The 27,855-nt window shown below is 41.5% G+C and overlaps 1 protein-coding gene across 4 annotated transcripts in view; it reads right to left on the bottom strand.

The window, feature by feature from the left end:
• Positions 1-27,855, bottom strand: part of LOC122563239 (synaptotagmin-B) — a 644,946-nt gene that overhangs the window by 434,719 nt on the left and 182,372 nt on the right. The gene's annotated exons all lie outside the window — the stretch shown is intronic.

Below are 27,855 nucleotides of genomic sequence, written 5' to 3'. Positions count from 1 at the left end.
AAGATTCACAACATCTTTCCGATAGGAAGGAGACCAGAATTGTATGCAATATTCCAACAGTGGCCTAACCAATGTCCTGTACAGCCGCAACATGACCTCCCAACTCCTGTACTCAATACTCTGATCAATAAAGAAAAGCATCCCAAACGCCTTCTTCACTATCCTATCTACCTGCGACTCCATTTTCAAGGAGCTATGAACCTGCACTCCAAGGTCTCTTTGTTCAGCAACACTCCCTAGGACCTTACCATTAAGTGTATAGGTCCTGCTAAGATTTGTTTTCCCAAAATGCAGCACCTCACATTTATCTGAATTAAACTCCATCTGCCACTTCTCAGCCCATTGGCCCATCTAGTCAAGATCCTGTTGTAATTTGAGAAAACCTTCTCCGTTGTTCACTATATCTCCAATTTTGGTGTCATCTGCAAACTTACTAACTGTACCTCTTATGCTCGCATCCAAATCATTTATGTAAATGACAAAAAGTAGATGGCCCAGCACCGATCCTTGTGGCATTCCACTGGTCACAGGCCTCCAGTCTGAAAAACAGCCCTCCACCACCACCCTATGTTGTCTCCCTTTGAGCCAGTTCTGTATCCAAATGGCTAGTTCTCCCTGTATTCCATGATACCTAACCTTGCTAATCAGTCTCCCATGGGGAACCTTGTTGAACGCCTTACTGAAGTCCATATAGATTACATCTACTGCTCTGCCCTCATCAATCTTCTTTGTTACTTCTTCAAAAAACTCAATCAAGTTTGTGAGACATGATTTCCCATGCACAAAACCATGTTGACTATCCCCAATCAGTCCTTGCCTTTCCAAATACATGTACATCCTGTCCCTCAGGATTCCCTCCAACAACTTGCCCACCATCGAGGTCAGGCTCACCAGTCTATAGTTCCCTGGCTTGTCCTTACCGCACTTTTTAAACAGTGGCACCACATTTGCCAAACTCCAGTGTTCCGGCACCTCACCTGTGACTATCGATGATACAAATATCTCAGCAAGAGGCCCAGCAATCACTTCTCTAGCTTCCCACAGAGTTCTCGGGTACACCTGATCAGGTCCTGGGGATTTATCCATTTTTAACGCTTCAAGACATCCAGCACTTCCTCCTCTGTAATCTGGACATTTTGCAAGATGTCACCATCTATTTCCCTACAGTCTTTATCTTCCATATCCTTTTCCACAGTAAATACTGATGCAAAATATTCATTTAGTATCTCCCCCATTTTCTGTGGCTCCACACAAAGACCACCTTGCTGATCTTTGAGGGGCCCTATTCTCTCCCTAGTTACCATTTTGTCCTTAATATATTGGTAAAAACCCTTTGATTCTCCTTAATTCTGTTTGCCAAAGCTATCTCCATGTCCCCGTTTTGCCCTTCTGATTTCCCTCTTAAGTATACTCCTACTTTCTTTATACTCTTCTAAGGATTCACTCAATCTATCCTGTCTGTACCTGACACATGCTTCCTTCTTTTTCTTAACCAAACCCTCAATTTCTTTAGTCATCCAGCATTCCCTATACCTACCAGCCTTCCCTTTCACCCTGACAGGAATATACTTTCTCTGGATTCTCGTTATCTCTTTTCTGAAGGCTTCCCATTTTCCAGCTGTCCCATTACCTGAGAACATCTGCCTCCAATCAGCTTTCGAAAGTTCTTGTCTAACACCATCAAAATTGGACTTTCTCCAATTTAGAACTTCAACTTTTATATCTGGTCTATCCTTTTCTGTCACTATTTTAAAATGATAGAATTATGGTCACTGGCCCCAAAATGCTCCCCCACTGACACCTCAGTCATCTGCCCTGCCTTATTTCCCAAGAGCAGGTCAAGTTTTGCACCTTCTCTCGTAGGTACATCCACATACTGAATCAGAAAATTGTCTTGTACACACTTAAGAAATTCCTCTCCATCTAAACCTTTAACACTATGGCAGTCCCAGTCGATGTTTGGAAAGTTAAAATCCCCTACTATAACTACCCTATTATTCTCACAGATAGCTGAGATATCCTTACAAGTTTGTTTCTCAATTTCCCTCTGCCTATTGGGGGCGGGGGTCTATAATACAATCCCAATAAGGTGATCATACCTTTCTTATTTCTCAGTTCCACCCAAATAACTTTCCTGGATGTATTTCCGGGAATATCGTCCCTCAGCACAGCTGTAATGCTATCCCTTATCAAAAATGCTACTGCCCCTCCTCTCTTGCCTCCCTTTCTATCCTTCCTGTGGCATTTTTATCCTGGAACATTCAGCTGCCAATCCTGCCCATCCCTGAGCCATGTTTCCGTAATTGCTATGATATCCCAGTCCCATGTTCCTAACCTTGCCCTGAGTTCATTTGCCTTCCCTGTTAGGCCCCTTGCATTGAAATAAATGCAGTTTAATTTATTAGTCCTACCTTGTCCCTACCTGCCCTGAATGTTTGACTCACTTCTGTTCTCAGCTGTACCCATCTCAGATCGATCTCTTTCCTCACTAACTCCCTGGGTCCCACCTCCCCCCCCACCCCCACACCTTTCTCGTTTAAACCCTCCCAAGCAATTCTAGCAAATTTCCCTGCCAGTATATTAGACCCCTTCCAATTTAGGTGCAATCCATCCTTCTTGTACAGGTCACTTCTACCCCAAAAGAGATTCCAATGATCCAAAAGTGTGAATCCTTCTCCCATACACCAACTCCTCAGCCATGCATTCATCTGCTCTATCCTCCTATTGCTGCCCTCACTAGCTCATAGCACTGGGGGTAATCCAGATATTACTACCCTTGAGTACCTCCTTTTTAAATTTCTGCCTAACTCTCTGTAATCCCCCTTCAGAGTCTCAACCTTTTCCCTTCCAATGTCGTTTGTTCCAATGTGGACAATGACCTACTGCTAGCCCCTTTCCCCCGTGAGAACATTCTGCACCCTCTCTGAGACATCCTTGATCTTGGCACCAGGGAAACAACACACCATTCTGCTTTTTCTCTGCTGCCACAGAAATGTCTGTCTGTACCTCTGACTACAGAATCCCCTAACACAATTGATCTCTTGGAAGCCAACATACCCCTCGTTGCATTAGAGCTAGTCTCAATACCAGAAACTTGGCTGCTCGTGCTACGTTCCCCTGAGAATCCATCACCCCCTACATTTTCCAAAACATCATATCTGTTTGAAATGGGTATATCCACAAAAGACTCCTGCCCTAGGTGCCGACCTCTCTCATCCTACCTGGAGCTAACCCATCTATGTGACTGTATCTGAGACTTTCCCCCCTTCCTATAACTGCCATCCATCACATAGTATTGCTGTTGCAAATTCCTCATCGCTTCTATCTGTCTCTCCAACTGATCCACTCGATCTGATAAGATTCGCATCCAACAGCATTTATGGCAGATTTAATCCGCAGTAACCCTTAAACTCTCTTTAAACTCCCACATCTGACAAGAAGTACATACCACTCTAGGCCATTTTTGCTCATTCACAATCTACAGACCCAAAATGTAACACCGTCTTATTCTTCTACAAAACGGCCCCAGGTTAAATTAATAGCTATGGCTTATATTTTAAGTTTAATCAAGAGACTTATCTTCAAAACATATAATCAAGAAAGAACCCACTGTACTCACCAATACAGCCTTTCTCTTGGACAGACTTAAAACTACAATTAATTTATCTGATTCTGTGCTGTGAACTTCGCCCAACAGTTCCTCCAAGATTAGTTGTGAATTTCACTGTTTGTTCATTTTCCCAGATGCACTCCAATATCCAGCGATACATGAATTCAAACAGCAAAAGCGGTAACTGTGCAGGTTCTCTCTCTCTCTCTCTCTCTCTCCTGCACTGTCCTCACCATGTGCTTCCTTTGTCTGCTCTTCTCCCTTTTAAATTGCTGTTGTTTTGACTTTTTTTCCTGAAGTTCCAAAACAATGCAACAGCATATAAAACAGTAATTGCTGCTCCTGGAATTCAAGGAAATCACCTCCAACATCTAAAAAAAGGAGCAGCTCTTACAGCCAGAAATTTTTCTCATCCTCCATCTTGGAATCTTAGACTGGAGATAAGGAGAAACGTCTTCAGCCAGTGAGTGGTGAATCTATGGAAATCATTGCCATAGAAGGCTGTGGAGGCCAGGTCATTGACTATATCTAAGACTGAGATAGATAGGTTCTTGAGTATCAAGGGAATCAAGGTTTATGGGGAAAAAGCAGGAGAATGAGGTTGAGAAACTTATCAGCCATGATTGAATAGTGGAGCAGACGCGATGGGATGAATGGCCTAATTTCTGCTCCTATGTCTTATGTCTAAATTTACCTCTATCATCAATTAAATTCAGAACACAAGCATGAGTTCTCAATAGACAGAGGTGTGGCATGTCTTCCTTTCAATAATTGTAATGATGCATGACTACATAATGTTAATTGTACAATGGGCTATCATACAATGGGCTATATCTTGTAATGTAAGATAAGTGCCTTTTCTGTTACAGAATTACAATTGCTGTGCTGCAGAAGTAGGCCATTTTGCCCATTGTGCCTGTACTGGTTCTATCACCTATTTAAGCAAGCTGGCCTATTCTCTACCACTGATAATTAGACTGGCCTGTAAACTCAGTATAGAACAAGAGTTGCTGGCATCAAAGTCCTCCAACCACCATCTACAAGTAGTTGACACCCAAGGTCCAATCCAGCACATATGACAGCTGCCTGCTTGCTGAAGCTCAGCTTTCAAATCATTTTTCATGAAAATCTGATGTTTATACCGAATATGAATCATAATTTCAATTGGTATCTAAGCTTAAATCCAGGAATCAAGACCCATTGCTGTTTGTCAACTTAAAAGTCTTGTAAAATTGTCAAAATCTCTTCTGTTTATGAAATGATACAGACAGAAAATTGAAACAGTGTTGATATTAATAAGCTGAAGTAACTTCAATGTATAAAATACCGTCCCATCAAGTTGTTGCTTAAAGTGTAAAGGTGGTGTTTTGACATTTCTATAAAAAATGCATTAACCAGAAAAGCAATGGAATGAAACATGAAGCCCAAGAGTAAATGTCACCAATGCAGCTGGTAGCTCCACATATACATCGACAAACTTCTAACTTTCCTCTATTCATGGGCAGCAGGAATCTCCAAGGGTATAATTCTATTTGGCTTCTGCTGCTGCACATCAATGGAAATCAGGAACAACTGGTGTCACAGGTATAGAGGGATGCAAAGGTAGCACCTGTGGAGTTTTGTGTTTCCCAACACATTGTTAGAGCTGAGGTTACCATGGAGGTCTCACTTCTCAACCTCGTCCCTCGCCTCAGGCGTGGTGATCCCCAGATTAAATCACCACCACTTCTCCCTCTCCAATGAGAGATCGGAGTTGAAAAGTGTGGTGCTGGAAAAGCACAACTGGTCAGGCAGCATCCGAGTTGCAGGAGAATCGATGTTTTGGGCATAAGCCCTTCACCAAGAATGTGGGGAGTGGGAAAGGGGGCTGAGAGATAAATAGGAGGGTGGAGTTTGGGGCTGGGGAAAGTTAGTTGAGAAGGTCAGAGGTAGTTGCAGGTGGGGGGTGATAGTGATAGGTCAGAGCAGATAGGTGAGAGGTGGGGAAATTCAAGAGAGTGGTGCTGAGTTGGAGGCGGGGAGAATGCTCCTCCTGGGAGCACATACAGCGGAGGCAGAGGAATTGGGATAGCATTTTTACAGGAGTGGGGGTGGAAGGAGGTGTAGTCTATGTAGCTGTGGGAGTTGATGGATTTGAACTAGATATCTATGTTGAGTCAGTCATCAGAAATGGAGACGGATAGGTCCAGGAAGGGGAGGGAGGTGTCTGAGATGGTCCTGGTGAACTTGAGGTCAGGGTAGAAAGTGTTTATGAAGTTGATGAACTGCTCAACCTCCTTGTCATCAATTTAGTGGAGGAAAAGGTGGGGAATAGTGTCAGTGTAACTACGGAAAATGGACTGTTCCATCTATCTGATGAAGAGGCAGGCATAGCTGAGTCCCAAACGGGGTCCATGGTTACCCCTTTGGTCTGAAGGAAGTGGGAGGATTCAAAGGAGAGATTGTTGAGGGTGAGGACCAACCAATCGAATGAGTGTGTCGGTGGAGGGGTACTGGTTGGGTCAGCGGGAAAGGAAGAAACAGAGGGCTTGAAGGCCTTTGCCTTCGCAGATGGATGCGTTAAGGGACTGGATGTCAATGGTGTAGATGAGGCATTGGGGGCTGGGGAAATGAAAGTCATGGAGGAGACAGATGGCATGGGTGGTGTTTTGAATGTATGTGGGAAGTTCCTGGACCAAGGGGAAAAGGGCAGTGTCAAGGTGTGAGCACATAAGTTCAGTTGCGCAAGAGTAGGCTGAGACAATAGTTGATGGGGCAGTGGGGTTTGTGAATTTTGGGAAAGAGGTAGAACTGGGTGATGTGGGATTCCGAGACTATGAGGTTGGAGGCTGTAGATGGGAGATCCCTTATGAATTTATGATATTCTGGGAGATGATGGTTTGGTGATGGGAGGTGAAGTCACTGTCAAAGAGTGCAGTAGGAGGAGGTGTCTGTGAATTGATGCCTGGCTTCAGCAATGTAGAGGTTGGTGCACCAAACTACCAGTGCCTCCCCCCCACCATTGTCTGCTGGCCTGATGGTGAGGTTAGGGTTGGAGTGGAGGGAGTGGAAGGCTGTGCTTTGTGAGGGTTTTTAGAGGTTGGAGTAGATAGGAGCAATGGATAGGTTGATGCGGTCAATGTCATGGCAGCCGTTGGAGATGAAGAAATCAAGGATGGGTAACAGACTGGCACAAGGTGTCCAAGTGGATGGGGTGTGTTGGAGGCGGGAGAAGGGGTCCTCGGAGGGTGGGTGGGTGTCCTGATGGCAAAAGGAAGCACAGAGACAGAGGCAGCGGAAAGAAAAATTGATGTCACAACAGAACATTTCAGAGAACATCTCTGGGACACACACACCAAACAATCCCACCGTCCTGTGGCCGACCACTTCAACACCCTCTCCCACTCCGCCAAGGACATGCAAGTCCTGGGCCTCCTCTACTGCCAAATCCTAGCCACCCAATGCCTGGAGGAAGAACACTACCTCTTCCCCTCCACTCACCTTATCCCAGATCCAACCCTCCAGCTTGGCATTGCCCTCTTGAACTGTCCTACCTGTGCATCCTCCTTCCCATTTGCCCGCTCCACCCTCCCCTCCCACCGATCACCATCACCCCCCACCTGCTACCTTCCTCCGATCCCCAGTCCCTCCTATTTACCTCTCAGCCCCCTTTCCCCCAACCACATTTCTGATTAAGGGGTTATGCCCAAAATATTGTCTCTCCTGCTCCTCAGACACTGCCTAACGTGCTGTGCTTTTCCAGCACCACAGTTTTCAACTCTTACCTCCAGCATCTGCAGTGCTCACTTTTTTACAATGAGAGAGTAGTTATTTTTGGGTTTACTTTTGCAGCTGGTTAGCTCAGCTGGTTGTATGGTTGGTTTGCAAAGCAGACTGCTGGTGTAGTCCTGTATTGGTTGAGGTTACCATAAAGATGCTGCTTTCTTAACCTTGACCCGCACCTGGGGCATGGTGACCTTCTGGTTAAACCATCACCATCAGTCATCTCTCTCTAATGAGAGAGCAGCCCTATGATCTTCTGGGATTCTATTGAGTATGTTACATAGCGATGGCCCATCTCTCATGCTTGGAGTTACTGTACACACAATTAAACCTAACTTAATTCCTTCACACTAGTCTAATAGTTTGATTATTGGTCTATCAAACAAGTAAAGGTCTATTTTATCATTGACTAGAAGGAGCATGTTTGATTTTCTAATAGTCTATTGCAGAGGGGGTAAGATAGAAAAAGAGACAGTAATATTTAGAAATGAGCACTGTTCTGATGTATACAGAACAAATCAGACCAGTACATATCATTCACGAGTTTTATTCATTTTTCCTTCTGGGTTAGATAGGTGGTGAAAAGATTACTGCAGTTTCTTGAGACAAGGCATACTGTCAATTATCTGTTTGCATCCATTTGTACATGAAATAGTGATTTGCAAATTAAGAACCAAGAGGGACAAATTGATTAAACCTCAAATGCCACAGCAGAGATTGCAATGACTGATTATCATGCACCTCTTTGTTACACTGCAGGCAGTTTGCAAAATTTATGCGGTGTGTTCATTTACACCATTTCAGCGTGCAGCTTTTGCTAAGCATACTGCTGAGTGAATGCATGCCTGAATAGGAATACAAGGTGTGGAAAGGCCAGCGTGAGTTTAAATTGGCTTGTGCTACTTCAAGCTAGTTCGTAGCTTTCAAAGGGGTGGTGTATTCTGGCAAGAGTGATGAATGGAACTCATTGCACGAATGACCTTATCCTGGAAACACCTTGAACTGGGACACAGATCAGTTTCCAAAATTCTTCAATATAACACTGGAGATGAAGGTGCCAGGGGGCAACAGGAGCTGCTCCACCCACAGAGAAAAGAGCACCGAGTAGATACAGGTTAGTGTCAGGAGTGTAATCCCAAGGTCTTGATGCAGTGTCAAAATTAATTCAATTAATTACATTCAATGAGCTCACATGCACATTCAAATGACAAATCCCACAAATTACACCACTAGCTTCCTACAGTGCTCAGTGTCCCCCACTCACATCCATCACCTCCCAACAATCTCAATCAATCACAACTCCTTCCACCATAGTCATTGCTTCATCTCAATCTTACACAATAACATTGCAACAAACCTAGAAAGACCATCTCACACATTTCATACATTGACAGGTGTGGTACGGTGGCTCAGTGGTTAGTGCTGCTGCTTTATAGCACCAACACCTGGGTTCGACCCCAGCCTAGGGCAACTGTCTGTGTGGAGCTTCCTCTGGGTGCTCCACATATTCTAGCCATATGTGCTTTTTAGGAAGCACAAGATGAAATGAGATATACAGAGGGAGGTAAGGTATTGCACCTTCCATTATCCTTGGGTTTTTCAACTCTTCTCACCCTCCTCCCAACCTGGTGCCCCTCAACCACAGCCCTACCCTTGACATTCCAAGGACTACCATAAGGTTGCCATGATGTGGAGGTGCTAGTGTTGGACTGGGACTGACAAGTACCAGTGCTCCAAAAGCTTGTGATTTCACTAAAACCTGTTGGACTATAGTCTGGTGTTGTGTGACTTCTTACTACAGGGTTGGGTAGTGATGTGGAAGTGTAGAATAGAAAAGGAAAAAGTAGCTACTTCACCAGAACTTTAGGGAGTTGCTGTCCAATGTCCTTCTCAATAATTTAAAGAGTCAGATAAACATTATGTTGGATTTAATGGTCCCACAAGGATTGGTCCTTCAATCATTTGGAAAGCCAGAGGGAATCTGACTGTGGCCATTCCCATCAGTCCTGAATTAGAATTAGAGTTCCTACTGTGTGGAAATAGGCCTTTCAGTCTAACAAGTCCACACAGACCCTCTGAAGAGTATCCTACCCAGACCTATTCCCCCTCATTTACCCTTGACTCAAACATCTAACTTACACATCCCTGAACACAATGGACAATTTAGTATGACCAATTCACCCAACCTGCATATCTTTGGATTGTGGGAGGAAACCGGAGCACCCGAAGGAAACCCACGCAGACACGGGGAGAATGTGCAAACTCTACAGAGACAGTAACCTGAGGGTGGAATTGAACCCGGGTCCCAGGTGCTCTGAGGCAGCAGTGCAAAGCAATGAGCCACTATGCCACCTGATGTGATTTATAACCAATCAAGTATTACCTGGCAGGCAGTAAGATTTCTGGAGCCTACAAAATGGATGGGCCATTTCTACGAGCAGCCAGCCGATTAAAGGCCAGCAGCTCTACAGCACTAATATCATCAGGGGAGAAGTGCTCACTGCTAATTCTGCAGGAAATTTAGGAGGAACTTTGCTAAGTAGCCAGAACATAGATGAAAGGGAACAAAGTGCCTGAGCAGGATAATACGCTCTCCCAAAACAAAAGAAGGGACCCTCCCCCATCAAAGGTGACAGGAAAGCCCCCCCTCACCCCTCAGTGTACTATGTGCCCTGCCCTCAAGCTGAGGCTGTGGTGTTGCTGATAGAATATTTAAGGCTACTTAAGGGCCTCAATAGGGTCAGGAAGCTAACCTCAATTGTCCCTACCTTGGCCTTAATTGGAAGGAGTTTGGAAGCTTTGTACCTCCACTAGTGCTCTGCTGTTGGAATGAATAAAAAGATCTAAGTCACAGCCTGCTCCCACAGACAGCATTAAATGTCACCCAACATGTACAGCTGTCTCATAAATTTACAGATTGGAAAATAAGGGTGTAAATTTATAAGCTGAAATGTGTTGCTGGAAAAGCGCAGCAGGTCAGGCAGCATCCAAGGAACAGGGGAATTGACGTTTCGGGCATACGCCCTTCTTCAGGAATGCTCGAAACGCCGATTCTCCTGTTCCTTGGATGCTGCCTGACCTGCTGCGCTTTTTCAGCAACACATCTTCAGCTCTGATCTCCAGCATCTGCAGTCCTCACTTTCTCCTTGTAAATTTAAAAGCTCTTACTCACGTATTTATGTAAATGCCTCTAAATTACCAACCTTGGACAGCACTGACTCTGCCAGTTGAATGTTAATATACACTGCACCCAAGAGAAAAATACACACAATTCTTAAATATAGTATTTGGACTGGCATAAAATAGCAGCATAATCATGTACTCCTTAAAACATTCAGAAGCAAAAAATCTGAACTTTTGTTTTTGAAATGTCGATTTAAAATAGATGGAAAATGTGGAGATTGGAACAAGGGCCAGCTGGTTGTTATTGATTGGCCCAGGTGAACAACATCAATCAGGGAGCCCTGGCTGACAGAGATAAACAGGAGATTTACAGAGTCTCCACATTCTAGGGACTGTCCCTGAACTAACTGATCATGTAAATAAAGGGTGACTTGGTGACGGGATACTGACCTCTGTGTAGTTATTTCAAAAATCAGCAACAACAAGGTTTCACTTCACTCACTTGTCCTCATTTCATTCCTTTAAAACCATCGAATATTATTGCAATCCAAGGTTAAGTTAACTATTTGTTCAACGTTTCACCATATTTGCAAAACAGGATATAACCCACTGGCTGGAAGGCAATGATTCCAAACAAATGCAAAACTAGATTTGATATAATTACTACTGTACAATAAATTAATTGAAGTTAAATCAAGATGCATCTATTGAATAGATTAGCAAGGAACAAAATACTATAGAAAGTGAGAACTTATGAAAAAGTATTATTAATTATTGACTGTGTTTCTGACTATAATTCTTTGGCTTCTGTTGAAATTAAATTATACTGACTAAATTCTATTTGTATCCCTCTCAGGACTCACTTATTCTCAACATTATGTTAAACTAATGAAGTCTGCTGCTTGTTAAATCACTTTATCATTTTCTCTGTGTCCATGAGAGAAATATTCTGTGATCTTTACATGACAACTACATGAAAAAAAAATTAACCTTAAAAAAAGCTAATCTCCACCAAACCTCTTAAATCATTCTGCATGACAGTTCACCAGTGTGTCTTAAGATATGGCCATTTCTGGAGATTTTCGTATAAACCAAAGTCACAAAATGTCAAATGTTTTACATCCATCTAAATATAATTAAGAACCACACGTTTTGTGAAAAGAAGGCAAAGCCCACTCTATGTAAGGTGGTAATGCAAAACAATTGTACTTACCTCAATTAACATATTACTTATAGGCAACTTCTATTGTAAAAGAGTGTTACTTGACACACACACACCCATGAGATTACATAAAGCAGTGATTGCTGATATCATTTCATGCAATGGAGCATTTCACTGTTCCTTGCAAGTCTCTAATTTTTGAGTTTGGATTCCTAATTATTCCTTCCACTAGACTTTCTTTCTCATTTGAAGAATCCTATTTTATGCAGTTTATGTTATTCCTCAGGTTGCTTTGTGTTCTGGCCTTTTCCTTCAAGTTCAGATCTTTATTGTTATCCGCCACCAGAACACCTGCTACTGGAGATCTGAACTTTCCTAAATCAATGATTTCTTTGCCATATGGGATATTTTTGTTTGTCCTGCTCAAACCTCTGTACCATCTTGACACTTACTTCTGTTTAACTGCATTGAGGTCCTTCATCAAGCTGTGCTCAATAGCATAGAGATAATCCTCCAGATAATTCAGCTTAGATGGGCAAGAAATATCCCAAGAATCTTAGAAGCTCTAAGCAAGTTTTGTATTATTTCAGGGAAAACTATTTCAAGGCAGTCAGTTCAAACGATACACAGAAGCCCCAAAAAGGAGTCTTACAAAGTTCAGCATTGCAGACCAGCTCTTGAGTGCAATCATTACAGTGGACTGGCTGATGTGGAAAATACTGAAACTGATGTGAAATTTGCAATATCCACAATATGCCCAGAAGAAGGTGAGTGGTCGTGTAGATGCAGAAGATCCTGTAACAATCACCAACAACAATAGGAACTGCCATCTCTGGGAAAACCTTTGCCAATCCTGTATCAGACTCTTCAGTTCTGAGCAACAATAACAAATAGGGCCATTTGGTCCTTTGAGTCTATTCAACTATTCTGTAAAATTATTCCTATTTGTCTGTGACTTTAACACCAATTAACTGCCTGTCTATTGTAATCTTTGGCTCCCTTCTAGGTTAAACATCTTTCTAATTCAGCCTTGAAATTTTTAAATGACCTACCATCCATTGCTCTCTAATGAAGAGAATTTCAAAGACGAGCAACTCTCTGAAAGATGTAATTCTGTCTCACTTCAGGCTTAATTCTGACTCTAAATTAACCTTCTCTAAATTGTGTTCAATTTAAGTATATCCCCTTAATGAGCTCTTGTGGTGTAGTGGTAGTATGCCCGGGTTAAAGTCCCACCTGCTCCAGAAGTATGCAATCTTCAAATATCTTTGAACAGGTTGATTAGAAAATCCCTCCTTAAGTAAAGAGAATAAAACTATGCAGAGTATGCTAGATATGGTTTTCTGTACAGTTGTAGTAAGATTTCCTTGCTTCTACACACCATTCTACTTTCAGTACAGGCCAACATTCCATTTCTGTTCTAATTCCTTGCTGCATCTCAATGCTAACATTTCTGCAATTTATCTACAAGGACAAACTGATTCCTTTATACTGTAGAATTTTCTAACATTGTATTCCATCTGCCAAAAGAAGGATCCACAGAAGACAATGCAACCACTTGGATATACTTGCACATTCAAGGTGTGTAGTAGGACCACAATTGTTTAGTGATGCAATGACATCTATATGCTCTTAATTTTCAATTCCCTTCTCTTTTACTGCTTCACTCTTCATTCAATGACTTCACCTGAAGTTAATATTTGTTTTCTTTAAAAGACCTCTTCGCTTTTAAGTTTCAGTTTTCTCTCAATTTTTATTCCTAACTTCATCATGGCTGCTTTCTTTTCCCTTTTCTTTTAATTTTACATCTGAGATTGATCTTTTTTTAATCGATCAAAGGGACATAGACCGAAGACATGTATATGATGTTAGGTCATGGATAGTCCTGATCTCATAGAATGGTGGAACAGGCTTGAAGGGCTGAATAGCCTACTCCTGTTTCAATGTTCATATAATCCTATCTAGTTACAAAAACAGAAATTTCTGTTGAAACTCTGCAGGTCTGGAAGCATCTGTGGGGAGAAAGCAGAGTTAACATTTCAAGTCCAGTGTTCTTCATCAGAACTGATAGCAGCTAGGAAAAGCTTATATTTATGCTGAAGACAAGTTTGGTTGACATGGGGGAGAGAGGTGAATGAATAGGTGGAGACGGAAACCAGAGAGAGAGAGAGAGATGAAAAGGGTGGGTAAACGAAGATTTTATTCAAAGTTGGCCAAGACGGAAGACAACTGGGTGAGTGATAATGTGACCTGAGAGTAGGAGAGAATGGGTAGACTGTGCTGAAAGCAACCCATGTCATGTGATAATACACTATAATCCCATTATCAATTTTTCTGAGCTGCTATCAGTTCTTTTGAAGAGGCACTGGATTCAAGATGCTAACTCTGCTTCCTCCCCACAGATGCTGCAAGACTTGCTGAGCTTTTCTAACATTCTCTGCCTTTGTCTCAGATCTCTAGCATCCATAGCTCTTTGTTTCATTTCTATTTAGTTTATTTTGTTCATTCTTTTTTTCCAGTCTCCTTTGGTTCTTAACAGAATCATAACTATTTTAACCTTGTTGGGAACCTAAGGAGAACTTGAATCTTTCTTGCTTCCATTTAAAAGCTTTGCTGTTTCTGAAAGACCACTTCCTGATTTGATTAATTCCTTGAAAACAAATGACAAAAACCATTATTGACTAAACCTGTTTGTGCAAAACTTACACTTGAAACTATACAGAAGACAAATCTCCATTCAGAACATAGAAGAACGTAGACCAGTACAGCACAGGAACAGGCTCTTCCGCGCAGGACTGTCTGTGCTAACCATGATGCTATTCTAAACTCATGCCATTTGCCTTCATGTGATTCATATCCCTCTTCACCCTGCCTGCTCATGTGTCTGTCTAAATGCTTCTTAAACATTGCGGTTGTATCTGCTTCCATTACCTTGCTTGGCAGCACAGTCCGGGCATCTACCACATTCTGTGTAAAAGAAACCAAATTTTCCTCCATATTTCCTCTAAGCATTTCACCTCTTAACTTAACCTTTGCCCACATGTATTTGACATTATCAAAACATTCATTCACCTACAAACAAAAAACTGTAGTAAAGGCTGGGATATTTTGTTTTGAAAAGGATAGAATATACCTACTTCCTATTTAAAAAGAAGAGAGAACCTATATTGCATATTGGTATATCCCAGAATTCCACAAATTAATGGCATTATTTCCAAAGTATTGTCACTATTGTATAGAACAACCTGGCATTTAATCTGTGGATCGAACATTCAAGCAACAGAAAAACAAATGGTTATATAATTTGTTTTGATGATGTTGATTTGAAGGAAATGGCTAGCAGAGCGCTTTAGGGAACATCTCTGGGATACCCGCACCAATCAACCACACTGCCCTGTGGCCTAACATTTCAACTCCCCCTCCCACTCAGCTGAGGACATGGAGGCCCTGGGCCTCCTTCACCGTCGCTCCCTCACCACCCGACACCTGGAGGAAGAATGCCTCATCTTCCGCCTCAGAACACTTCAACCCCAGGGCATCAATGTGGACTTCATCAGTTTCCTCATTTCCCCTTCCCCCACCTCACCCCTACTCCAAACTTCCAGCTCAGCACCATGACCTGTCCTACATCAAACCTCCAGCTCAGCACCATGACCTGTCCTACTGGCATATCTTCTTTTCCACCTATCGGCTCCACCCTCCTCTCTGACCTATCATCTTCATCCCACCCCCATCCACCCATTGTACTCTTTGCTACCTTCCCCCACCCTCCTCCCTGACCTATCACCTTCATCCCCACCCCCACTCACCTATTGTACTCTATGCTACTTTCTCCCCAACCCCACCCTCCTCTCATTTATCTCTCCACCCTTCAGGCACTCTGCCTCTATTCCTGATGAAGGGCTTTTGTCCGAAACGTTGATTTTCCTGCTCCTCGGATGATACCTGAACTGCTGTGCTTTTCCAGCACCACTCTACTCCAGAATCTGGTTTCCAGCATCTGCAGTCATTGTTTTTACCCAGGATACAATAAGAACTTCTTACTCTTGTTTGAGAAAATTCACTTAACATTCACTGAGATATTTGAGTGATCTTGTATCGATATCTCAACCATAATTGACTGCTCTGGCAATGCAGGGCTCTCTCCATGTTGCACTGAAATATCACTCTAATTTATATAATCAAAACTTGGGAATGAGGCTTGAACCAAAATTTCCTAGTTCAGAACAGAGTGTACTACTAAACATTTGACACTTAATTAAAATTGAATGATCGCTCAAGCTCAATGATATATAGACACTAAATTTAACTTTGATAGAATTAGGTTGCATACAACTCCAGTCAAATTTATTTTTTCCTTTATACCTTGGAAATAATTCAAATTTTGTGTTGCAAATTGTGACTACCATCTACCATAAAGGTTTGGTTAATTATTTGTCCTAAGAGACACTCTTCAGTCTGAATTATCAATTTAAAAAATACATTTGTTCAAACTGTGATGAAAACCTCCACAAAACAATTATCTTTGCCCAAAAGGTTTTGTATGGGGCAATGGGCTGGTGGAAATAAGCTATTCCCACCTTAAGTATGGTTCTGTCACTTAACTTGGGTGTACATGTTTTGCAAGATAATTCCATCTCATCTTTCTTTGAGGTAGAAATTTGCATGTACTCAGAAAATGCACCACCTCAGTGCAAGTACACAGATCTAAACTATTTCATGGATCCTTGGCTCTATGGATCATGGCCAATATGGACTAAACAGTGTCAAATGGAATTTAATCCTAAAAGTGAGAGGTGATGCATTTTGGAGGATTAACAAGGCTAGAGACCACATATTATATAGTAAGACCCTAAGAAGTAGAGAAAATCAGAGAGACCTTGGTGGGCATGTCCATAGATTCTCAAAGATGCCAGGGCAGGTAGATAAGATGGTTCAGAAGACAAATGGTATATTTGTTTTCATTAGTCAAGGCACTAAGTGCAAGAACAAGAAGTTTATGATGGAGCTGTATATAATGTTAGTTAGGCCATATGTGTGCAGTTCTGGTTACCACACTTTTGAAAGGATGTGATTGACTGGTGAAGATGCAGTAGAAATTCATCAGGATGCTCCCTGGACTGGAATGGCTGTGAAGGAAGGCTAGATTGGCTGGAATTGTCTTCCTTAAGAGCAGACAAGGCTGAAGGAAAGGATGTGATTTCGGTGTACAACGTTCTGAGGGACGTAAAGTATGTAGAGAGAAGACTTCCCTTTTGTAGAAATATCAATCAGCAGGCTCACAGCTTTCAGGTAAAGAGCTGGAGGTCGAGAAGGGATTTGAATTCTTTTTTCACCCACAGCATTCTGGATATTTGGAACTTACTGCTAAAAGGGTGGTCGAGCTGGGAATCCTCAAGACATTTTAGAACTACTTACATGAACACTTGAAACGGCAAAGCATACAAGGCTATGGATCAAGTGCTAGGAAATTGGATTAGAATCAAAGTCTGTTTGATGACAGGCATGGACCCAGTAGGCAGAAGGCCCTCTTTCTGTGCTGTAAAAGCTTTGATTGTCTCTAATAGTTATTGTAGAATCAACATTACAAACGTGGATAATCTGGTTATTATCACATTGTTGTATGTGAGAGCTGGATATGTATGAATTGCCTACTGTATTTCTTATATTACAAGACCAAATACATTACTGCGTTGGTTATTAAGTGCCTTGAGTGATCAAGAAAGGTGCCATATAAGTGATAAGACATCCATTTTTTTATGAAGCAACTAATTTAGTTATTGTAAGACATGATGTGGAGGTGCCAGTATTGGACTAGGGTGGGCAAAATCAGAGGTCACACAACACCAGGTTATGGTCCAACAGGTTTACTTGAAATCTTTAGCTTTTGGAGCATTGCTACTTTTGTCAGGTGGAGTGTTTCCTAACGACAGAGCAGTGCTCCAAAAACTTGTGATTTCAAATAAAGCTGTTGGACCATTATCTGATGTCATGTGACTTCTGATTGTTGTCAGTAACATTGCAATGTAATGCTCCCTCTTACCCCAATGATACAGTATATTGTTCGTTATGACATTTCTGACCTTCTTAGTATTATTTGAACCCTACCCATCCAATGGAAATTTGATTGGTAGGCAGTTAAATTTGTCCAGATTACTTTCCACCCAACGGTGATTGCCGCAATCTCAACCTGCATGACTGAACAGGCAATGAAGGCACCTGTCTGAAGTTAACAAGATCATGGTTTACACATACTAATCAGTTCCCAATGATGTAACCAGGAAATGACATCTGATGAGCAAGAAGATGCTGGGAGTTTCACTACCTAGTCAGACTTGCAAGCAAGAGGATCATGCAAAGGTCTAAAATACTAACTTACTGATTTTCTTTTTGCTTGTTTTGTAGGCTCAGAAATAAATGAAGGATTTATATGTCAAAGACTCAGACATGTTCTTGACTGGGAAACTGGAGGAATAGTTTTGGCAGTAAATCTTGCCACTTACTTGGACTTGGTAAGCAGGCTCTGGGTTTGCATGAAGTTTCACTACTCCCTGTTCCATGAGATAATTGGGCAGCACGGTGGCTCAGTGGTTAGCACTGCAGCCTCACAGCACCAGGGACCGAGGTTTGATTCCAGCCTCGGGAACTGTCTATGTGGAGTTTGCACATTCTCCCCGTGTCTGCGTGGGTTTCCTCCGGGTGCTCCGGTTTCCTCCCACAGTCCAAAGATGTGCAGGTTAGGTGAATTGGCCAAGCTAAATTGCCCATAGTGCTAGGTGCATTTGTTAGAGGGAAATGGGTCTTGGTGGGTTACTCTTCGGAGGATCGGTGTGTACTTGTTGGGCCAAAGGGCCTGTTTCCACACTGTAGGGAATCTAAAATCTAAAAAGCGTTGACAAATCCCCTCTAGACCACAATGCTCATCCATCTGATATATAATCTGGTCATTTCACAGAGACTGGGGCTTTCTGGGGCAGACGGCAGTTTGAAGTTAGAGTCTTAAACATAGTCCACTTTTGGAGGCACAAGTGTCTCACCTAACTCTTGTTAGTAATAGTTAATCTGTTGAAGTGTTCACGTAACCTGCATATAGTTATTATTTATAAACCATATCTTGTTATAAAGCACAGTAGTCTCTTCTGCTAAGACTTTCTTCTGATTCATTCTCCTCCACAGATTACTGGACAATGTACAAAGGAGAGTTGTGGTTGGTACCTAAGCCTCTGCCTGTAATAACACTTTTCACCAAAGACCTGCCTGGAACTGTTGTGATCTTTTTATTTGTTACATAGAAATAGATTAACTTTTTCTGTTATTTATGTTTGACATTTTATTATAATGTTCTTTGAATGTACATGAGCATGTAAATTGCTTCACGAAGAACAAATGAAGACAGATGCATTCCTGTCACAGATTCAAAATTAAAGTAAATCCATGTAAACATGTTTTGCATCAAAGACCTATGATTGTATTTTGTACAAAATTACAGAAAAAAAAAGCTGAACTAGTATACAAATGAGTGCTCATACAAAACAAGACTTTAAATTGAAGTAACAAAATCAGATATTGCCAGAAAAACCCAGCAGGTCAGGCAACATCTTTGGAGAGAAAGCAGAGTTAATATTTTTGAGTCCAGTGACCCTTCCTCAGAACCATTCTAAAGAATAAAGTGTGTGTGTGCGCACGTGCACAGTGTGTGGTACACCCCCTGCTGGCTGAACTGCTTGGTTGCAATTGCACAATTGAAAATCATTTTTTTTAATTCAAGTGGAACCTTCTGTGTTGTCGATACTGAAATAACTCCACAGAAGCTGGTATCCCAGCACCAAGTCACCCTTTATTTGCACATATGGAAAGTCCTTGACACTGATTCAATTCCCTCAGAGTCAGCTTTCAGAGTGAACAGAACCTCTGACATTCTTGTTTATAGCTGTCAGCCAGGGCTCCCTAATTGGTCCAGATTAACAGCCCCAGTCAGGGAACTCATTTATGAGGGCCACCTGGCTGACCACATTACAATCACTACACATACCAACACCACTCGAGGATTTAACTTAATTCCATTGGTATCTACTTTTCATCTGAGATATTTTTGTTCAGCTTGTACTACGCTGGTTTACAAATTATTTTCTTTCTTTGTTGTGCTTTAAATCTAATACACAGATTGAGGCCTATCATTCACTACTGTAATGCAATATTTATATTTTAATAAAGATTATTTCCATGAATCATATTTTGAGTGGAATGACTTTGATATTACCAATCTTCAGGCAATGAAAAACATGCTAGGGCCACTTTTTGTGACTGCAATCCTTTCATTCCTCGTTCTTTCTTACATTTTCACAGAAACAAGAGTCCAAGATAGGAATTGCGTAGATAAATGCTGTTGTCTGACAATATCTGCTAACCATCCAGGAAAGTCAGCTCCTCTTGAATGCCCAATTCCAGATCAGCTTGAAGTACAGGAGAATTCTAACTGTAACCAATAATCCTGGTAACATTTCAAATAAATGTGTTGTCCAATTTATTTTACATTTCTAAGCATTCTTGGGAAATGCCTCAACCTCTCCTACTCCTGTTATACATGGTGTACATGGCGGATCATTGCGATGTCTTTTGTTTCACAATAGGAAGTGATCATAGACTTTTTTATGTTCTATTTTTAAAAAGTGACATTGTTCTTTTCAGAAATGCAATAAATTATTGAGGAAACAAACCACTTCAAAAGTAAAAGACAGCTTCGTCTGGGAATGTCTAAGAGAGGACTTTAACAGCTGTCAAATAATGAGCTCAACATATTAAATTTCCTCGTCCCAATGTTCAATAAAAACAAATCAGTTTAATCAAGATTTTTTTTCTTTATCACATTATTTTGCTGCATTTTGACATTTCAACTTTTTTGTTCTATTGCCCCAATGGGACCTCAGTCACATTGAGATGTCAGTGTAAATAAAATCCAGAAACCAATTACTGTTACGATGTCTGCACTTTTTAATGAAAAAAAAGCACAATGTCTGATTTTTATTTTCAGACTGCTTTAAAGAAATAGGTTACAAGTATGTCTTTTGTAGGAGTAATATCTTTTACAGGTTAGGAATCAGTATCAGTACATATGGTAGAAATTGCACTGGCAATTTGGGGTGGATGGAAAGATACTGGTTCATTTCCTCTTTGCCTCAATGGCTGGCAGGAGAAAGTGAGGTCTGCAGATGCTGGAGATCAGGGCTGAAAATGTGTTGCTGGAAAAGCGCAGCAGGTCAGGCAGCATCCAGGGAACAGGAGAATCGACGTTTCGGGCATAAGCCCTTCTTCAGGAATCCGTATCAGTACATATGATACGGATACATATCCGTATCTTTCCTGAAGAAGGGCTTATGCCCGAAACGTCGATTCTCCTGTTCCCTGGATGCTGCCTGACCTGCTGCGCTTTTCCAGCAACACATTTTCAGCTCAATGGCTGGCAGCCAATTTCCCAGTTGCAGCAGAGTTTAATCATGGTATTAGGACACAATCAGAGGTGTGGTGTATAGCACACTTCATAACTTAGAGTGGATCTGTATTGTTAATTTATTCCTAATGGATCTGAATTGTGCCAGAGGGAGAGAGAGATGCTGGAGTCAATTATGAGCAAAATGGATAAGGATCATAGAATCCCTACAGTGTTGATGCAGGTGATTCGGCCCATTGGGTCCACACTAACCCTCTGAACAGCATTCTACCTCGACCCATCCCCCTGCGTTTTCTCTGTAATCCTACAATTCCCATGGCTAATCCATCTAACCTGTACATCTTTGAACCATAGGAGGAAACTGGATCGCCCGGAGGAAACCCCCATAAGATATTAGCAACAAACGTATTTACACGTTTGTTTGAAATTGAACTATTTTATCTAAGTCTAAGCTCTTCACAACTGATGGGTTAACAACTCTGTGACTTGTGGAAGAAAACATTTACATAAACCCATGCTCATTCATTGTAAATCCACATGTTCGTATGTTTCTGCTGAAATTATTTTAATTCAAACCTTTTGCTCAGAGCGTTTTTATTTATCTGAAACTTTAATACTTCTCAATTCAATAGTGAGAAATTGGAATCCACACCTACGGATTATGGCAGTGATATTAAAGTAATGTTTATACCTCATTGTCAGTCAATGACTGGATTAGAACACAAACACTTTCAACCGGCAGCATCAATTGGCCAGACAGGAGGTTGCTAAAATGAAGGTGAAAGCCCAGAGCAGCAGGAAAACAGTACAGGCTTTGTTTTCATGGATATTGCATAATCTGTCAGGACATCCATTAGGTTGGCAGCACCATTAACCAAATATTGGCCAAAACAGCACAAAAGATTGGGAAATTCCACAAGCAAACCAAAACCAGTGCAAAACAAATTTCCTTTGCACCAGTTCAAAAACAAAACTATGATAGAAGATGGTCCTAAATACAAAATCGATCATTTTGTGAGACTAGCTAAGTCACAATGGTAAATTTCTGTCAAATTCATCCAATGAGGACTTTGAGGGGACTCTTCAAATTAAGATTTTTATTTTGATATAAGGATACAATTAAGAGCATGGCATTTTCTTGTAATTCATGAAAAAACTGATGTTTTTAAAAATCATTTCCAATTGTTTAGAATCAGGTTACTCACAGGCAGTTAAAATTGTCTGTTTTATGGATGCACTTTCAGCTGTTTTACTAAAACTGCACAATGTTGCCAATCTTAACTAAATGAAGGAATTTTTAAAAATTATGTTCTAAGTCATTGCCTGATTAATGAAAGGTGTTTTATGTTTTGTGAAATGTAAGTGAATTCGAATGAAAACTTGAGCAAAAATGCTCTGAAATTGGGTGCAATTTTGAGCACACTTGGGGCAAGATTACAAATTGCATGTAGAGCTGAAGGTTTTGCTCCTCGAGGTTCTGGATAATTTTTACCACAGTAATTTAATCGATCCAGGAGGATCAATCATAGAAATAGAAAATGAAAGAGGGGAAATATTTGAATCAACATGATTTGACTTGGGCTGCAGGAGTTATGGATCTGAGAGCAAATCCACTCAGATCAGGGTGTTCAATGCTAGCACATCTTTGCAGGCTCTAAACTAAGTAAATGAGTCTGTCTCTAGATAAAGCCTTGGGCAAGGAAAGGTGTCTGATTTAGTCTACTATATGAACTATTGACAGAATGAAGCATCATGCATTTACCAGATTCTATTGATAAATCTCATATTGCCATGTCTTTTTGCACTTTACAAATAGTAATCCTTGCAAAAACTAACAACTTTCACCATTACATTTTGAAACGTTAAAAAAAGTAACTATTTTCAGTTTGATGAGGCATGAACTCATCACACATGGTTTAACTAAATCTATGGCATTTGTGACTTCAATCTCACACTGACATGCTCGACATCAATACAGGCCGAGAATGTATATCAGAGATTTAAATGCAGATTTTGCCATGGTGTGATTTGAGGACATTGCTTACTTATTAGGGTCAATAATGTGTTAACCTCATCTCAGGCACAGAAGTTGTGAGTTCACACTTCAGTACAAAGTCAAAGAGTATAATATAGGCTGGCGTTTCAGTGCATTCATGATGGGTTATTTCAGTGATGAGTTAACGGCACAAATCATCGTGAATGAACATGATTTGGTAGCCATCACGGAGACTTGGTTGCACAATGGTCATGACTGGGAATTAAATATCCAGGGGTACCAGATAACTTGGAATGACAGACAGGAATGCAAGGGAGGTGGTGTAGCTCTATTATTCAAGGACAACATCAGGGCAGTGCTGAGAAATTATAGAGGTTTGTTGGAGCATGAGGCCGAACCCATCTGGGTAGAAATTAGAATTCCAAGAAGAAAATGTCACCATTAGGTGTTGTCTATAGGCCACCAAATAATAATATCACATTGGGGCAGGCAATAAACATGGAAATAACTAAAGCCTGCAACCAGTCCACACCGCCCCTCCGAAGAGTAACCCACCCAGACCCACTTCCTTCTGACTAATGCACCTATCACTATGGGCAATTTAGCATGGCCAATTCACATGACCGGCACATCTTTGGATTGTGGGAGGAAACCAGAGCACCCGGAGGAAACCCACGCAGACACAGGGAGAATGTGCAAACTTCACACAGACAGTCAGCCGAGGCTGGAATCGAATCTGGGACCCTGGTGCTGTGAGGCAGCAGTGCTAACCACTCTCTAATCTACAGGTCGATTGGTTGAACCAGCTCGGTCAAGGTAGCCTTGAGGAGGAGTTCATTGAGTGTATCCGTGATAGTTTTCTTGAACAGTATGTAATGGAACCGATGAAGGAGCAAGCTATCCTAAATCTGGTCCTATATAATCAGACAGGAATAATTACTGACCTCATAGTCAGGGATCTTCTTGGAAGGAGTAACCACAGTATGGTTGAATTTAGAATACAGATGGAGAGTGTGAAGGTAAAATCCAATACCAGGGTCCTGTGCTTGAATAAGGGGGAACATGATAGAATGAGGGAGGACCTTGGCTAAAGTAGACTGGAAATAGAGACTTTATGGTGCACCAAGCAGTGGAGGACCTGCAAAGAATTTTTTCAAAATGCTCAGAAAAAATATATTCCTGTGAGAAGGAAGGATGTAAGAGGAGGGGTAATCTGCCATAGTTGTCTAAGGAAATAAGGCAGGTTATCAAAGTGAAAGAGAAGACGTACAAAGTAGCCAAAAACAGCAGGAACCTAGAAGATTGGGAAAACTTTAAAAGTCAACAGAAAGCCACAAAAAGAGCTACAAAGAAAAATAAGATAGAGTATGAGAAAAAAACTAGCACCGAATATAAAGACAGACCATAAAAGTTTCTATAATTATATAAAATGAAGAAGAGTGGCTAAAGTAAATATTGGTTCTTTAGAGGATGAGAAGGGGTGGTTAGTGGTTAGGGTTGGTTCAAAGAGGTGAAGGTAGGTGAGGACCTGGAAATAATAATTATTATGGAAGAGTTATTGTGGGGTAAGCTAATGGAGCTAAGGATAGATAAGTCTCCTGGCCCTGATGGGAATGCAGCCCAGGGTACTAAAAAAGATGGCAGGAGAAACAGCAGGTGGACTGGCGGTAATTTTCCAAAATTCGCTGGACTTTGGGGCAGTCCCAGTAGATTGGAAAATAGCAAATGTGATGCCACTGTTTTAACAAAGTACGTAGACAAACGGCGGGGAATTATAGACCAGTGAGCTTAACCTCTGAAGTAGGGAAGATGCTTGAGTCTATTATCAAGAAAGAAATAGCAGGGCATCTCAAAAGAAATTGTCCCGTTGTGCAGACATGGCATGTGTTGATGAAGAGCAAGTCATGCTTCACAAATCTTTTGGAATTCTATGAAGACATTTCAAGCAAGGTGAACAATGGGGAACCCTTTGGATGTGGTGTACCTAGATTTCCAAAAGGCCTTTGGCAAGGTGCTGCACAAGAGGCTGCTGCATAAGATAAGGATGCATGGTGTTAGAGGTAGAGTATTAGCGTGGATAGGGGATTGGTTGACTGACAGGAAGCAAAGAGTGGGGATAAATGAGTGCTATTCCGTCTGGCAATCAGTGACTAGTAGTGTGCCTTAGGGATCGGTGTTGGGACCACAATTATTTACAATTAATACAGATGATTTGGAGTTGGGGACCATGTGTATGGTGTCAAAATTTCCCAATGACACTAAGATGAGTGGCTGAGCAATGTGTGCAGAGGACTGTGAAACTTTGCAGAAGAACATAGATACACTGAGTGAGTGGGCAAAGGTCTGGCAGATGGAATACAATGTTAATAAATGTGAAATCTTACATTTTGGTAGGTGTAACAGCAAAATAGATTATTACTTGAATGGTAAAAAGTTGCAGCATGTTGCTATGCAGAGGGACCTGGGTGTCCCTTGTGCATGAATCGCAGAAGGATGGTCTGCAAGGTACAACAAGTAATTAGGAAGGCAAATGGAATTTTGTCCTTCATTGCTAAATGGGTTGCACTTAAAAGCAGAGAGGTAATGTTGCAACTATATAGGGCACTGGTGAGGCCACACCTGGAGTACTTTCAGCAGATTTGGTCTCCTTACTTAAGAAGGGATGTACTGGCGCTTGTGGGGGGGAGGTGGGTGGGTGCAGAGTAAGTTCACTAGGTTGATTCTGGAGATGAGGGGATTGGTTTATGAGGAGAGGCTGAGTAAATTGGAATTATATTCATTGGAGTTCAGAAGAATGAGGTGGGGGGTTGATCTTATAGAAACATATAACATTATTTCTATCTTATTAATTCCCTTCATAGAGAGGATGTTTCCACTCATTAGTGAAGCCTGGAGAAGAGGGCATGGCTGAAAATGTGTTGCTGGAAAAGCGCAGCAGGTCAGGCAGCATCCAAGGAAGAGGAGAATCGACGTTTCGGGCATAAGCCCTTCTTCAGGAAACCTCAAGATTAGAGGAAGCAGGTTGAGAACTAAACTGAGAAAGAACTTCTTTACCCAGAGGGTTGTTAATCTGTGGAATTCCTTGCCCAGGGAAGTAGTTGACGCTACTTCAGTAATCATTTTTAAAGCTAAAGTAGAAATTTATTTTGAAAAATAAAGGAATTAAGGAAAATATGGGTAAGTGGAGCTGAGTCCATGAGAAGATTGGCCATGATCTTATTGAGTGACAGAGCAGGTTCAAAGGACCAGATGGCTTACTTCTACTCCTAGTTTATATGTTCTTATGTTCTTATGCATTATGAGGGTGGGTAACTGTAAAAAGTGCTACTTTTCAGTCTAGATGTTAAATCAAGCCTGTATTCCTTGATGAAAGTAAAAATTTCCATCTTCTTATTTGACAAATAGAGGGTTTCCCATTGTCCTGGTCATCGCTTATAGTTCAACCAACATCCTTCAGAGTATTGTCTGGCCATCAATCTCACTACTGTTTAAGGGATCTTAGTAAGTGATAATATACCAACTCAATTTGCATATATTACAACAGGGGGCACATTTCAAAAGTGCTGTTGTGAAAAATCTTGTGGTATCCTTAGGATATTCAAGCAATGTGTTGTATCTTAATAGAAATCAGCTCAGTGTTATTTTTGTTGAGTTTGATGCAGGGTTTCTCTTTGCAAGGACTAGTGAGTTTTCTCACAGTATTCACCTCATGAACAAGTTACCAGCCTCACTCATCTGATAAGTCTGATTCTCCTACTCACCATAAATGGAAGTACAGAGTTAAGACAGATTATGGGATGTCTGACTTTCAGCTCCTCCACCCTGTGAGGAGAAGAACCTGACTATAACCACCTCAAGAGGCGGACTGTCACTGCTCAGGCCCCTGGACTGATACTGGACACTTTCACTTGACTTGCAGTGCCTGGAATCTCTGCTTGAAGGGTATTTCCTTTGACCTGGTGAAGTCTTTGAGACATTGAGACATGCCCATTTCATTGATGCACATGCACTCTGCTGGCACATGGTGCAGCTATGAAATTGGTGTAGCATGGCAGTGTACTGAAACATCCCCATACCACCACACCGCCCTCCCCCCTCCCTTTGACTAATGATTCCTGATGATGATGAGAACCTGTCTAGCTTAGTGGTTTCGGTTTCATGGATTAATAACTGCAATGAGCAGATTGCCTCATGAGAAATGGCTAGACATTCTAAGCCTGCATCCTCTAGAGTTTAGAAGATTCAGCGGACACTTAATTGGAACTTACAAGAACCTGAGGGCACTTGACTTGGTGGATATTGGAAGGAAGTTTCCTCTTGTGGGAGAGTCTAGAACTAGATGTCATAGTTTAAAAACAAGGAGTCACCCATTTAAATCAGAGATGAAGAAACATTTTTCTAATCTCTGAGGGCTGAGTCTTTGGAATTCCCTTCCTTAACAGGCAGTGGATGCAGAATCTTTAAATATTTTTAAGACAGAGTTAGATTCTTGGTTATCAAGGTGATGAAAGATTATTGGGAATGCAGGAATGTGGAGTTGAAGCTAAAATCAAATCAGGCTTGATCTTGTTGAGTGGTGGAGCATGCTTAAAGGGTTCTCCTTGTTCCTTGCTCTTCGGTTTGCATTATCATATGCTCTAAAGGCAAGTCAGGACAGGAGTACTGTGAGCCTGCTAGCTCTGAGTGAGAGGACAAAGCACAAAACTGAAACACAAAGGAAGACAAGGCAGGACAGAGATGCTGTGAGCATCAAA

This window comes from Chiloscyllium plagiosum, unplaced genomic scaffold (assembly GCF_037043375.1).
Source record: "Chiloscyllium plagiosum isolate Xiang-an unplaced genomic scaffold, Cpla_swu_hap1 HiC_scaffold_26, whole genome shotgun sequence".
Taxonomy (NCBI): Eukaryota; Metazoa; Chordata; class Chondrichthyes; order Orectolobiformes; family Hemiscylliidae; genus Chiloscyllium; species Chiloscyllium plagiosum.
The sequence above is the reverse complement of the archived record's forward strand: the minus strand, read 5'-3'. Positions and strand labels throughout refer to the sequence as shown.